This window comes from Nuphar pumila, chromosome 3 (assembly GCF_984573655.1).
Source record: "Nuphar pumila chromosome 3, dmNupPumi1.hap1.1, whole genome shotgun sequence".
Taxonomy (NCBI): Eukaryota; Viridiplantae; Streptophyta; class Magnoliopsida; order Nymphaeales; family Nymphaeaceae; genus Nuphar; species Nuphar pumila.
This window is the reverse complement of record NC_143251.1, coordinates 30,839,669-30,854,202: the sequence shown is the minus strand read 5'-3', so window position 1 is coordinate 30,854,202 and position 14,534 is coordinate 30,839,669. Positions and strand designations below refer to the sequence as shown.

Below are 14,534 nucleotides of genomic sequence, written 5' to 3'. Positions count from 1 at the left end.
GTAGACCATGTAAAGCAGGGTGGTTGTGGATCCCATCTGGGTTTTTTCTCACTTTGGAGAGTGTTCTTCATCATAGAAAAAATACTTTATAAAGCTTTTCTTCGAGTAAAGTTTGGGTGGCACTTGTCCATGGTTCCATGTTGCATTAAGCACAATGTAATTTTCAACGCAAAAACTCCATAAAAATAAAGTCGCACCTTATACCCTTCCATCCCTAGGACTCTCTCTCTCTCTCCTTTCATTTTTTTTAAAGTATCTAAACCTTTTAAATGGAGTAATGTTAAGCATATAATGTTGTTTCAGCACATAAGTCACATCAGATGCACAAATATTTTTGAATGGACTGATGCTAGGCATAAATAACAATACTAAGCATAAAGAGTTTATATTTTTTTGACTAATTTAACCTTCATAAATGAAAACACTTGAGATTTAACACAACATGCAGGCCCACTTGTCAATATCCTAAAGCAGCATCTTGTTCTTTGAATTTTATTTTGCTATTTTAGCCTCTCAATGGCACCTAGTCGTGGTCCCGGTCGGTAGAACCACCCCTTTGGAACCCTGATAGTCTGACCCACTTCACTTTTAAAAATGGTTTAAATGACCTCTTTTCCCATAAAAAAATGAACAGTGAAGTTGATGGTCAAACCTTACAGTTGCAACACCTTTACCAAAATTTCCATACTTTTCAAATTGTTTATATATGGAGTAATTGGTCTGTCGTCCCTAATTTGAGGATGGACTTAGCATGGACCACTTTTAAAAAGCCTAATTGCATGAGGTTTTATTTTCTCAAATTAGGTTTTGTGTTTTTAGTTTAGTTGTATGGATCTTAGTGATGGCATACGAAATATAATAAGTAGCATAACCCTATTTAGGCATGCTTTTCAAAATCATTTTTATGAAAAACTCATGATTCATCTTTTATGAATCCAAATAATGATTTGTTCATAAAGGAAAATGTGTATAATAGGTCCAGTCATGTAGATATACTTATGAAAATAAATATGATTCATATATGCATGCTTAATGTACATAAAAGGCATCTACTACATAAGTCTTACTTGAAAAATTGATAGATCCTTAAGACACAGAAGAAATTGAGTAGTTTGATCTCTACACCACCATAGCCACTGAAGTTTGTGCAGGTTTAATAGCTACACACACTACTCTATCCCTCCTAAATGTTTTTAGGAGGAGAGGAAGAAGAAAAATAAAAGAGAAAAGAAGAGAGAGAGAGAGAGTGTTTCTGAAAAAAATGAGAGGGGCGTGTGAGAGGGGGTATATATAGCTCTCTCCACAAGCCCTAACCTATTTGAGAAAGGTCTCTCTCCTCCAAAATCGTGTGGAGGGAGAGAGGAGTCCTTTCTAAAAAAAAACTATCTTCTAGACTCCTTCCTCACTAGTTATTTGTTTTTTTTCAAATTTTATTTAATTAGGATTATCAGAGTTGACTATTCAACAACTAACCACTAACAAAACCTAACTAATATTATCTCTTCAAGAGGCGTGGGATGTCCCACCCTATTTAATATCTTAATTAATAATTTTATTAAATGTTCTAATTAAAAATTTCAATTATCATTTTTATTTATTTATTTATTTATCTGAATTAAAACTAGATAATATTTTAATTCATATAGACTCCTAGATCCAAATGGGGGTCCACATAGGACGTCTCCTATGAGGGTCCAATCCATAACCATTGGATCCAATTAATATTTAAAATTGGATCCAATCTAAATAACATCTTCTATCCATATTGGATCCAAATGCTGAAATTAGATCCAAAACCATGGTTTAAGATCTAAAATCACTCAATTTTAAAATTTTCAATTATCCTTGCAATATTCTTCATAACTTGAGATGAAAGTTCATAATCAATCAAAATCAAGAATAAAAAAAATCAAGAAAATAAAGAATTTACAATTATAGTCATAAATGCACCAATAATTCATCATTTATTTATTTAATGATTAAAGAAAAATATCGGGTTTTACACTCAAGAATTTAGATCTTATCACATTCACAATGAAGCAAGAGTAGTTATTCATATTTCATAGAAAGTTACACTTTGTAATATAATACATGGCCATAGTGATAAAATTGGAAGTACAAAAAAACTGCACGAGATAGCATCTAGTGTAAATTTTTTTATAAGAGGTTCTATAAAAGAGTATAAGCTCATAAACATGAAAATGTTCAGAATTCATTAGTCATCGGAAAGAACTATATTTAACAAATTTAATTATCAAGAGCAAACAATGCACTAAATACAAAATTTTATAGTGTAAAGCTTATGATCACAATAGATAAACAACCATATGAAAATGAAGGCATACCAAATTAAGGAAACAAAGAGAGAAATAAAGACTCACATAAAAAAATAAATTAAACAAAAAAAACAAAAACAAAAAACAAAAATGAACATGCCAAGATAACTTGAGAACCTTGCAATTCTTTTACAAAATAACTGATTCATGCCAATGTTTCAAAAAATAACTAATTTATGCCAAAAAATTCAAAAAATAATTTATTCAATCATTAAGGATGTGCTTACCAGAATATCTCACTGTCGATGATGACTCATATGCTAAAAAAGACATTGATGAAGTGTTACTAAATGATGAAGAGCAAGCAATAACACCAAAGATTTGCTGAAAGATTGTGTCAGGAAAACACGTTGGAGATCATGGGTTATGGACCACAAAAACCCTAGTTTATGCAAAAATTGCCCTTAAATGCGAATCATCTCTTTTGAAAATAATGAATCATCACATTTAATGTTGGTACAAACGTCTGCAACAAGATAGGGAGATTCACATTAAAATCTTGAGAAAATTTGTGAATTTCATCTTCAATATGCAAATGTTCGACAAATCTACAAATGAGGTCAGACAATCTACATATACCGAGGATGTTCACAAATGAGTGATGACCTTCACAACAGGTATTTGCGAATGTGAACACACATTTGTGGATGTACGTAAAAAGTATTTAGTTAAAGGAGGTCCATAGGTTTTTTTCCTGCCATATTTGCGAAGGTCATACTACATTTGCAGATCTTGAATGGTAGTGTGAACGCTGAAGATTTTGCAAGTGGTGACCATGAACATCATCACATACTTATAGACCTACTTTTGGAGTATTTACCTAAAGAGGGTTCATAGGTTATCTTCACGAAGGTCGTACTATATGTGCAGAGGTTGTACTATATTTATGGATCTCGAATGACCGTGCAAATGTCGAAGACATTCACAATAGGTGACTGCAAATGTCAGCACATATTTGCAGACTTCCTTGAGGAGTATTTAGTTAAAGCATGTTCATAGGTTTTCTTCGCCAAGGTCATACCATATTTATGAATCTCGAATGAGAGTGAGAATATCGAGGATATTCACAAGTGACTGCGAATGTCAGCACACATCTGCGGATCTCTTTGAGGATTATTTAATTTAAAGAGGGTTGCAGGTTATCTTTGCAAATATCGTATTATATGTGCAAAGGTCGTATTATATTTGTGAAAAGCAAAAATGTCCTAAAAAAGTCAAGAATAAGAGATTTTGTATATGCAAAGGACATCAGCAAATTGGAAGGCATTTTGAGAAGTGCACCATTTTGCAAGGTCAGTACGGTCATTTTGTATATAATATATATCCAGTCTCCTAGTTAGAGCTGGATTTGGTATCACCTTCTTTCCTTTGCATCAAAAGCCAATTAGGCAATGTCCAATTAAGTCCTATTCAATAATGCTTATATTTGAACTAAGTCTAACCCGCTCAAAGGTAGGCCATGTAAGGCAGGGTGGTTGTGGATCCCACCTGGGGTTTTTCTCACTTCGACGAGTGTTCTTCATCATAGAAAAAATACTTTATAAAGCTTTTCTTCGAGTAAAGTTTGGGTGGCACTTGTCGAAGGTTCCATGTTGCATTAAGCACAATGTAATTTTCAACGCAAAAACTCCATAAAAATAAAGTCGCACCTTATACCCTTCAATTTTCTTCACTTGTCCCTTGGAACTTTCACACTCTCTCCTTTCCTTTTCTTTAAAAGTATCTAAACCTTTTAAATGGAGTAATGTTAAGCGTAGAATGTTGTTTCGGCACATAAGTCACATCAGATGCACAAATATTTTTGAATGGACTGATGCTAGGCATAAATTACAATACTAAACATAAAGAGTTTACATTTTTTTGACTAATTTAACCTTCATAAATGAAAACACTTGAGGCTTAACACAACATGCAGGCCCACATGTCAATATCCTAAAGCAGCATCTTGTTCTTTGAATTTTTTTCAATTTTATTGTGTTATTTTAGTCTCTCAATGGCACCTAGTCGTGGTCCCGGTAGGTAGAACCACCCCTTTGGAACCCTGACGGCCTGACCCACTTCACTTTTAAAAATGGTTTAAATGACCTCTTTTCTCATCACAAAAATGAGCAGTGAAGTTGATGGTCAAACCTTACAGTTGCAACACCTTTACCAAAATTTTCATGCTTTTCAAACTGTATATATATATATATATATATATATATATATATATATATATATATATATATATATGGAGTAATTGGTCTGTCCCTAAATTGAGGATGGACTTAGCATGGACCACTTAAAAAGCGTAATTGCATGAGGTTTTCTTTTCTCAAATTAGGTTTAGTGTTTTTAGCTTAGTTGTATGAATCTTAGTGACGGCAAATGAAATATAATAAGTAGCATAACTAATTAATATATAATATAAATATATAACATTAATTATGTAATAATTTCATTGATTTTATTTGTTTATATTACTATTCGTTTTTCTTCATTTTTGGTTGTAAGGAGCTTACCATGAATCTGCTAATTTCTGTTGCTGAGATTTGTGCAAACTTTATATTGCATCACTCCTTTGTGGAAAATCGTTACTCAAAATAAAAAGAAGTTTTTTTTTTACTTGACATATTTCATAGATTTGTTTATCATCATTTATTTACTAGAAAACATGTTTTAGATCAAATTTTTTTCCTTCGAAAAGCTTGATTCTTTTTTTTTACTCTCAAAGTTTCCACATAACAAAGACAGACGATTTTTAGATTCATTTGAAAACCTATCTTAGCACAAAAATTAAATCCCGAATCTTATATTAGATGAAGATTCAGGGGGATCTAACATGCGTTTTCCACTAAATAAACTATAGGGATCATATTTGTAAGATATGATTCACAAAACATGCAGTAGGACTTGTCAATACCAAACCTATTCTCAAATTAAAGAAAAGCAGCGAGAACTCTCTCTCTCTCTCTCTCTCTCGCTCTCTCTCTCTATATATATATATATATATCTGTGTGTGAAATTATGAATGCACCTAAATCATTGGTTAAGGACCCATTTTTCTTAGGTCCCTGTACTGTTGTTGAATTGACTGGAAACTAGTAAGGCGAGATTGGAGAAGTGCCAAACGAAGGTATGGCGTCGGGTACCAAGTGGCAAAAAATTTAATCCATTTTAAGCTATTCAAAGCCAATGGGTAATATTGCCAACGATATTTTTATCTGCGGACATGATGCTGGAGCAGAGCAGCGGGATATAATCCGGGTTTGAAGGGTGCACTTGGATCTTGTTTTAGTTTAGTTTTTTTTTGTATTTGGGGATCTATCTAATATCCAAAATAAGATTAAGGTTTCTTTTTTATAAATACTTGTTAGGTAAAAGATTAGGAAATGGATTATTAAACTTTTATACAATGAATTATTATCGTATTTTATATATTCACCTGTAACCCACTCAAGACTATCTAACCCAAATCCAAAAGAAAGATTTTTGTTGCTTAATACTCTTATTTAAAAAAAAAAATGGTTAAAATTTTTTGGGTTACAAAATTATTTAACTAAATAGGTTAAAAATCTTGGAGCATTACAGCTTTGTTATCAAAGCAAAATAAAATATAAATGATTCGAGTCTTGTTTTGCATCCAATATCATACTGTAAGTATTTTTAGCCTAAATGTTATTCTATATATATCTATGATAATATGTTATTTATGAAACTGAATGTAGACTTCAAGAACTTAAAAAATCTTTTTTTTTTCAAGTAGATGGCAGCTTAGGAAGATAAGTGCAACTAGATTTTGAAAGCATTGCACAACCTTGTTGGGGGCAGTACTACAACAAGCAAATGTCATATGATATGATAATTTGAAGAAATGCTAACCCTGAGATACTAGCTGAATCACAGCCAGGGCAGGAATGCCAAAGTTGGCATCACCCATATGAGGGACAAAGATGACCTCAAGAAAATGAGGATTACCTCCACTGCGGTGAGGCAGGAAGGAATGTCAAAAGAGAAAGGCTGATGAGAGAAAGTGCACAACAATGAAATCACTCGTCGATGAGGCCTCAAATTGTAGGGATATGCAGAACGCTTTAGAGACAGTTGAGAAACCTTCCATGAACAACACAAACAAAGGAAGCCAGTGAGACTCCCTGGAAACAAAGGCCTGACAATGAACTCTTATTAGTTAGTTTGAAATGGATTATACAATATTTTTTAGTATTTTCTCCAAATTTTATACAATCACACCTTCACATTGCTCCATGAAACTAAACCAAAATTGGCTTTTCTTTTTCTCCTTCCTGAAAGTTTAAGTTAGGGGTTAGGGAATTCGAAGTCAAGATCCCCGTGGGAAACTCCAATTGACCCTGTTTTAGTTTTAACACAAGAAGCAAAATTCTATCATCCGAGAAACTGATCCTCAAATCTTCCTCAGCCAACTTCACTCTTATGTTACATTCGTAAATAAAACGACAATAAAAAGAAGAAGAAAAAAACTCATTTTCATAATTTCGTGACAAATTACAAAGGTAAATTAAAAAAAAAATGGACACTAAGGTAAAAACCTGTGCGGATCATCTTCTCTGGACCTGAGCACTTGATCGAGGACAGAACCACCGGCAGCGGAAGCGTCGGAGATCGACGCCGGAGAGAAATTCTCCGGCAATCCACACCTCTGACACCTCCGCGCAGGAGGCAGTGGCGGTGGCAGCGGCGGCGTGGCCTTCTCGGCAAGGATGTGGCGGCAGGAGGGGCAGGAAGAGTGGGAAGAGAGCCAGGTGTCGATGCAGGCGAGGTGGAAGCAGTGGGCGCACTGGGGAAGAACCCTGATCTGCTCGCCGGGGAGGAATTCCGTCAGGCAGATGGCACAGTCGGTGGATTTTCCTGTCGAGAAGTCGAAGTCGAAGGCGGCCACGGGGAGGGCGTGGATGGCCTTCTTGTTGAGGCCTTTGTTGGCGGCGGGGTCGGCGCTTCCGCCATCACCGCCGGTACGGCGGAGAAAGCGGCAGCGCCAGGCGCAGCGAGCCATGAACCCTAAGCCGACGAGGCAAATGAGGGTGCAGAGGAGGGCGGCGAGGATGACCACCACGTCTGAGTCCACCGTACCGTCCGCTGGCCCCGCGGCTCCTCCGGACGGAGAGGCGTCGAGGAGACGCCGGGAGTGCTGTTTCACCAGTGAGCTCGGCGGGGAGACCATGAATGAACACACAGAGAGAGAGAGAGAGAGAGAGAGAGAGAGAGAATTGGGTATTTGGTTTGGTGGGGGTGGACTTAAAAAGGGTTCGAGTGGTGGGCAGTTAGCGAGGAGTGCGGTGAAGATGAGAATCTGCGGGCTCTCTCTCTCTCTCTAGGACGGCAGTGGAGCCGGGGAAAGCGGGCCCCGCCTCGCCTCGCCCCGTTTGGATCGGGGATGAAGGGTATGAAACGGGGATGGAGGTGGGGACGAAGGTTAAAATCCATCCCAGTTCGGGGATGGACATACCCTTTTCCCCGCCCCTATCTCTCTCTCTCTTTCTCTTACTCTTACTCTGTCCATGTAAATTACGACAGTATCCCTGAATCATTGGTCAAGGACAGTAAAAGATGAGACGGATTCTCAGTAGGGCATAGTCATACTCAAATTATGTTCGCGTCATGTCCACTTCATATATTATTTTAATAGCTTTATAAAAATAACGCAAACCGGTTCCATGTACTCATCTCCATCTTCGTAACCTCTTTAAGATTTGATTGATGCAAAGTTGTTTTGTTAAAATTCAATTCCATAGATCGTTATCATTTATTCAGCCAAGATGGACAATTTAAATCGTCAAAACCTGACTTGTATCGAGGACTTTTTTAGCGATTCCAAAATTGAGAGCTGACGAAAAACAAAACTTTGTGATTGAAAAAATCACTTTTTTTGTTGAAAACTAGTTTCTATTAAATCTACGACAGTAAAACCATCTGTAAGTTGAGATTTAAACAAAACAACTTGCATCATAAGATTTAAGGGGTATGAAGATGGGAGATAACAAAGGGAATGAGTGTGAATTAAACTGAGCAGTCCAAGTAAGAGACGTGGTCTGAAAGTGTAACATCGTGATGCACCCATTGACTCTTAAGGATATGTTTGAATCACTGTCCCCCACCCAAAATAGATACGGTGGGTACGGGACAGTGATTTTAGCAAACGTTGGATGCGGTAGATGCTCAAAACAGCGTCCATCGCATTTTTAAAAAGTTGTTCTTTTTGTAACATCCCCGTCCTTGTTACAAAAAGAACAAGACGTGGAGGACACGTTTAAAAAAAAATCAAAGGTATGGGTTCCCCGACTCTCTCTCGCTCCTTGACAGCTAGGGGGTCACTGATGTCCGGGATGAGGCTGCCATCGAGAGGCCGGTGACACCATCGGAGATGAGGCCACCGGCGAGGTTTTCTCTTTTCTTTCTTCCTCTTTTTTTTTTTTCTCTTTTTCCTTTTTTTTCTTCTTCTTTTATTTCGGTTTGAATCAAAAAAATTTTAGGGCATTTTTAGGTTTTCATATGTGAGGGTTTTTTTAGATTAGGGGTTTTTGTTTGAATTTCATAAATTAGGTTTTTGTTTAATTTTATTGATTAGAGTTCTCTTTTTTATTAAGTTTTTTTTTCATTGATTAGAGTTTTTTCTTCATCATTCTTCTCAATCAAACAAAGGACATTTGTTGGACTTAGAACAAAAGGAATAGAACAATCAGATCTCTCTCTCTCTCTCTCTCTCTCTCTCTCTCCTTGCCGGGGTCACTGACACAGGGGATGAGGCCGGCGACACTATCGGAGATGAGGCCGCCTGCGAGGTTTTCCCTTTTCTTCTTTCTTCTTCTTCTCCTTTCTTTCTTCTTTTATTTCGGTTTGAATCAAATTTCTTTTTAGGGCATTTTTAGGATTTCATAGATTAGGGGTTTTTGTTTGATTTTATTGATTAGGGTTCTCTTGTTGATTAGGTTTTTTCCCATTGATTAGGGTTTTTTCTTCTTCTTCTTCATTCTTCCCCATCAAACAAAGGACATTTGTTGGACTTGGAACAAAATCAATAGAACGGACAAAACTAATATTGTGTTTTGTTCATTTCGCCCAATCTTGGACAAGCCATCAAACAAAGCTTAAGGAGACACCTTACTTCTTAATTTCGGAAGAGGGCGCCTATGTGAATACTCAAACTCAAAATAGCGAGACATCTCCCTGTGCAAGAGCTAAAGGCCATGTGGATTTTTTTTAACCTTTTACTTTTCAGAAAACTTGCAAAATAATGGAAGGTAAAAATGAACGATTGCAAGAACAAAGCTCAATAAACCTTTTTTTTTTGTTAATTGGCAAGCTTGGGTTAAGCGGGCTCCCACCAACACACAAAACAAAAGAAAGAAAATTATAAGGATATATTGAAAGGAAACCAGTTGGATAGTTTATCTTTCTACAACCTATTAACACCATAGTCAGCCATGCAACGATGCTTAAAGCTGATATAATTACTTGACTTGAGAATATGCTTGCATTGAAAAGCCTGGAAGGAGAAGATGGAATTGCTATGTGAAGGAAAGATGATAGGCAATCAGACCCAAGGGGTTTGGCATAGTGTGATGGGGGCCTAGACGATTTGACAACAGTCTAAGTTCAAATCCCATGAGTGTTACCCCTTACGTAAGCCAAATCTTGGCGACTCCTTGCACTACAAGAAATCTGCAGATTAGCGACAGACATAATCCGTCGCTAATCCATCACAAATCTATCACTAAACAGTTTAGCGATGAATAACTTTTATCGCAATTTCCTAGTCGCTAATTAGCAATGGAACATATCTATCGCTACTTTCATCGCTAATTTGCGATGGATTAGCAAATGCCATGATCCGTCGTGAGGTCGTCGCTAATCCGCAGAGATTTGGTTTTGCGACAGATACACACCCATCTCTAATTCTGTCGCTATTGTAACAATGTATTTGCGACGGATTATAATTCGTCGCAAAACATCAACCGATTCAGTTTTATGATGGATAAATATTCGTCCCTAATCCATCACTAAATTGGAGGCCAATATTAATTAGCGACGAATATTATCCGTCGCTAATCCATCACAAAAAAAAAAAAAAAAAATTTGTTTGAAATATAAATATTGAGAAAAAAAATCTCGTTATACAATTTATATATATATCCTATGTATAAAAAATAAAGTACACATAAAAAATACAAATACAAAGTAGGTGAAGCAAATTTAACACAAGTTATAAGTGAAACAAAATTAACAACCCAGTATAATTCCCGCCAAGTTCTAATTTGTTACAAGTGAACATATACAAAGAGTTTCGTTTGAAACAAATTCAACAGATGAAGCTAATCCTCGCCAGGATTCGTATCATCGTCCTCTTCATTGTCTCGATCTGCCCCTCCATTCATGCCTCCATCAGCTCCTCTACGCTAATCATCTCCAACATCCTACAAGAGAACCGAAATGATAGTATTGATAAACAAAATATAATGAAATAAATTATATGCAATGCACCTAATCTAAGACAATCAAAGTAACATGGCAGAATGATACATAGACTAACAATAAAGTGAAGGACATTAACATAATTTAGAGGTTGTCAAAAAAATTTCGTAGTGATAAAATCATGCTTATATGTGTTCTAAGGTTGTCAAAAAACTCCCATAGTGATTCAATCATGCATATATGTGTTATAAGGCAGTCAAAAAATTTCATACTAATTCAATCATTTATATATTTGTTCTAATGAAGGTTGACCAAAAAAATTCATAGTGATTCAATCATCCAGTTATGTGTTCTAAGGTTGTCAAAAAAAATGTTATAGTGATTCAAGCATGTATATATGTGCTCTAAGGTTGTCAAAAAAACTTTCATAGTAATTTAATCATGCATATATGTATTATAAGGCAGTCAAAAACTTTCATGGTGATGAAATCATGCACACATGTGTTCTAATGCTAGCAATAAAAATCCATAGTGATTCAATCATGCATATATGTGTTTTAAGGCAGTCAAAATTTTTTTATGGTGATTCAATCATGCATACATGTGTTCTAATGCTAGCAATAAAAAATTATAGTGTTTCAATCATTCATACCTGACAGGCACCAAAGCTCATATTGAATGCAGATGAAGTTTTCCTATCTCGAAAAAAGTTGTACAACTCATTACGGAAAACGTAAAAAATGACTTCATGTAAAAAGTCACACACTGTGTCCTTAACAAGCTGGCGGACACCATCCCAAGAATTAGCAGGGTCAATAGGACGCTGGGAGTTGATGCTGGTGGGAGAACTCTGACTGAAGGAGGCAATGACTGGTGTGTTGTTCATATTACTCCCAAACCCGAACACACGACCCTTTTTGGGTTCACCGATTGCAGTCACCCATGCTGCAGGATCAAAAGGCAGATGTTGAGTGGAGTCGTTGTTGTTTGCTCTACCATTTGCTGCTCATATGACTCCTACAAAGTAATGATTATAATATGAATTAATAATTAAGAATTACAATGTTTATGATAATGTAATTTATGGTAACTTATATATTACAATGTTTATTAATACAATAAATATATATCGTTATCACTCTCACATTCTTTGATACGAACTCTTCTATGGTCTTACGTTTATGTGTTTCGAAAAACACATCCTTGTAAGGCACAATGCCTCCTTTTTTGGCTTCCTGCACGGTTAAATGATAAAAAAATTAATTAGAAAGTATCGCAGAAATACTTATAAATTTGATTTTATATATATATATATATATATATATATTGATGAGTTACCATTTTCTTCTGGTATGACTCCCAAAAGTCTTAGAACCACCTATGTGTAGATGGGCATCAAACATCTTCGCTCAATTTTGTGCAGCCTTTGCTGAGCGGTTTCGAAATTCATGGCTCCCCCACTTGTCGTGCATTGCATCCCAATAATCTATCCTGATAGTAGAATGGTCATGGTCTTTCCAATGCAGTAGATCATCTATCTCATCAGTTGCTTTTATTATTGCAGTCTTCATATTATGAAGTATGTCTACAAATCGACTGGCATCCACCGTCTGCCACACTATCATTGAGTCCTGCTCCTCCTTTACAGTCGCGAAGCAATTCAAAGCCTATAAATAATTTCAGAAAGTTAGTGCACATAACTATGAAAAAAAATATGAAACACATTAGCTATGATAAACGATTGTATACCATAAATAGGAACTATAATCTATCCAACACCTCCTTCGGGTACACTTTTCATTGAGCGACCGGTCCTAGTAGATGCTGAAGTAGTGACTTCCTAATTTCTCGTATTACTTCTTGTGGCTCGAACCTTGCACCGCACATGAATTAGTATACATTAACAATCAACTATCGATACACACTATTTATAAGATAAGTATTCGACAACTGACAATGTAATACTTACAGTCGACTATCAATATACACTATTTGAATGAGTCATCATGTGTCAGACTGATAAGACTCTACATCTGACATTGTCTCATGATGTGTATGAGTAACTGGTGTAAGTGGGTCATGTGCAGGCAAAACATCCTATATAGAACAATGAGTTAGAAATTCACATAATGCACATATAAACTAATCAACTGTTCATTTATTTAAATGATATATCTATTAAAGCATTACGTGAAGATGAAGACTGAGACTGATTATCTGTGAGCTGGGATCCTATAAAGACGATTAACAAGTAATAATTTTTATATCAACATATAAGCAAAAACATAATAAATTCTTATATTTAAATATAACATAAAGGCATCTACCTAATGATGTCCCACAACCTCCACTTGGTCCTCGACCACTAGGTGTTCGACTACTGTGACCTCTACGAACCATATTTTAACAAATAAAAATGTTATTTGGATCAGTTACATAACTCTTGATCTTAGCATAGACATGACATATGCATGAAATGTAAAGATTTAAAGGTCTTGCACGAATCCTCATCACTTGGTATGTATTAAAATATGTATTTCACTAGCTCAAGTATACTTCCTCATCACTTGTTTGATTTTCATATTCTTCTTTTTCCTCCTCCTCATCTTCGTCCTCTTCGTCTTCTTCTTCATTGGGCGTCCATCCACTTGGTATAACATTTGGATCACATTCTTCCATACATGTGTCATCGTCTTTACCAACTCTTTCAACCATGCCCAAAACTTATTTTCACGTTCTTTCTGTACTTCTGAATCAGTGAGATGTGGAAGTTCTTTTCGCAATTCTAGATCAAATTGTCTGCACTTAATAAATAATTATATTACCAAACCATGTATGTAAAGAACTTAGTGTAACATATTATGTATATTTACTTAATGTAGGGGTCGATCTCTGAGCAATTAAAAAGGATATAGATTTGTGTTGCATCTTTCTCTCAATCTTCCAAGAGTCTTGACTGACAACTACCAAAGGTATTCCCAAGTGGTTTAAATATCGATAGTTTGTCAGCCATAATAACTTATTCTCCATCATCATTACGAGGTGGGCAAGTATAACATGTTAGAATGTGAGGACATAGATGAGAAATTTGAAATCTCTTCTAAAGTGTATGCCTCACAAATTGAACCCTCCACTCTTGCTTTATTCCGAACCTTTTTTTTATGTCAAACATGCATCTGTCAACAATATACATCTCTTAATATAATAAATTCCCAATAGCATTAGAGAGAAAAATATAAATAAAAATATATCATTCAAATGGGTACATCCACCGATATTGCACAGGACCACCGACTCTAAGTTCATATGGCAAATGTATGATCACATGTTCCATAACATCAAAAAATACTGGCAGAAATATCTTCTCCAGCTGATAAGTAGTAGTGATGACAGAATCATCGAGATTCTTTACCTCAGCTACTACAACTTTCAATGCACACAATGTTCTAAAAAATCTACTCAACTTGAATAATACCCCCCATATAGGTTTGTCTAACATATCATGGAATGCTAGGGGAATCAACCGTTGCATAATGACACGACAATCATGGTTCTTCAATCCATATAATTGACTCTCGTCTATCTTAACAGCCTGAGCAATGTTAGAGACGTATCTATCTGAAAATCTCAATTGTCTCAACCACTGACATACCTGTTTTACTTGATCTGGTTCAAGCACGTATCTTGCCTTTGTACTATTGGAGTTTCAATTATGGTCTTTTATCTATTAGTTTTAAATCCATACGGGCCTTCAGATTATCCTTCATTTTT

At 35.8% G+C, this 14,534-nt stretch overlaps 1 pseudogene; it reads right to left on the bottom strand.

The window, feature by feature from the left end:
• Positions 1-6,870: 6,870 nt before the first annotated feature.
• On the bottom strand, positions 6,871-7,517 carry LOC149842482 (RING-H2 finger protein ATL8 pseudogene; annotated as a pseudogene).
• Positions 7,518-14,534: the final 7,017 nt, after the last annotated feature.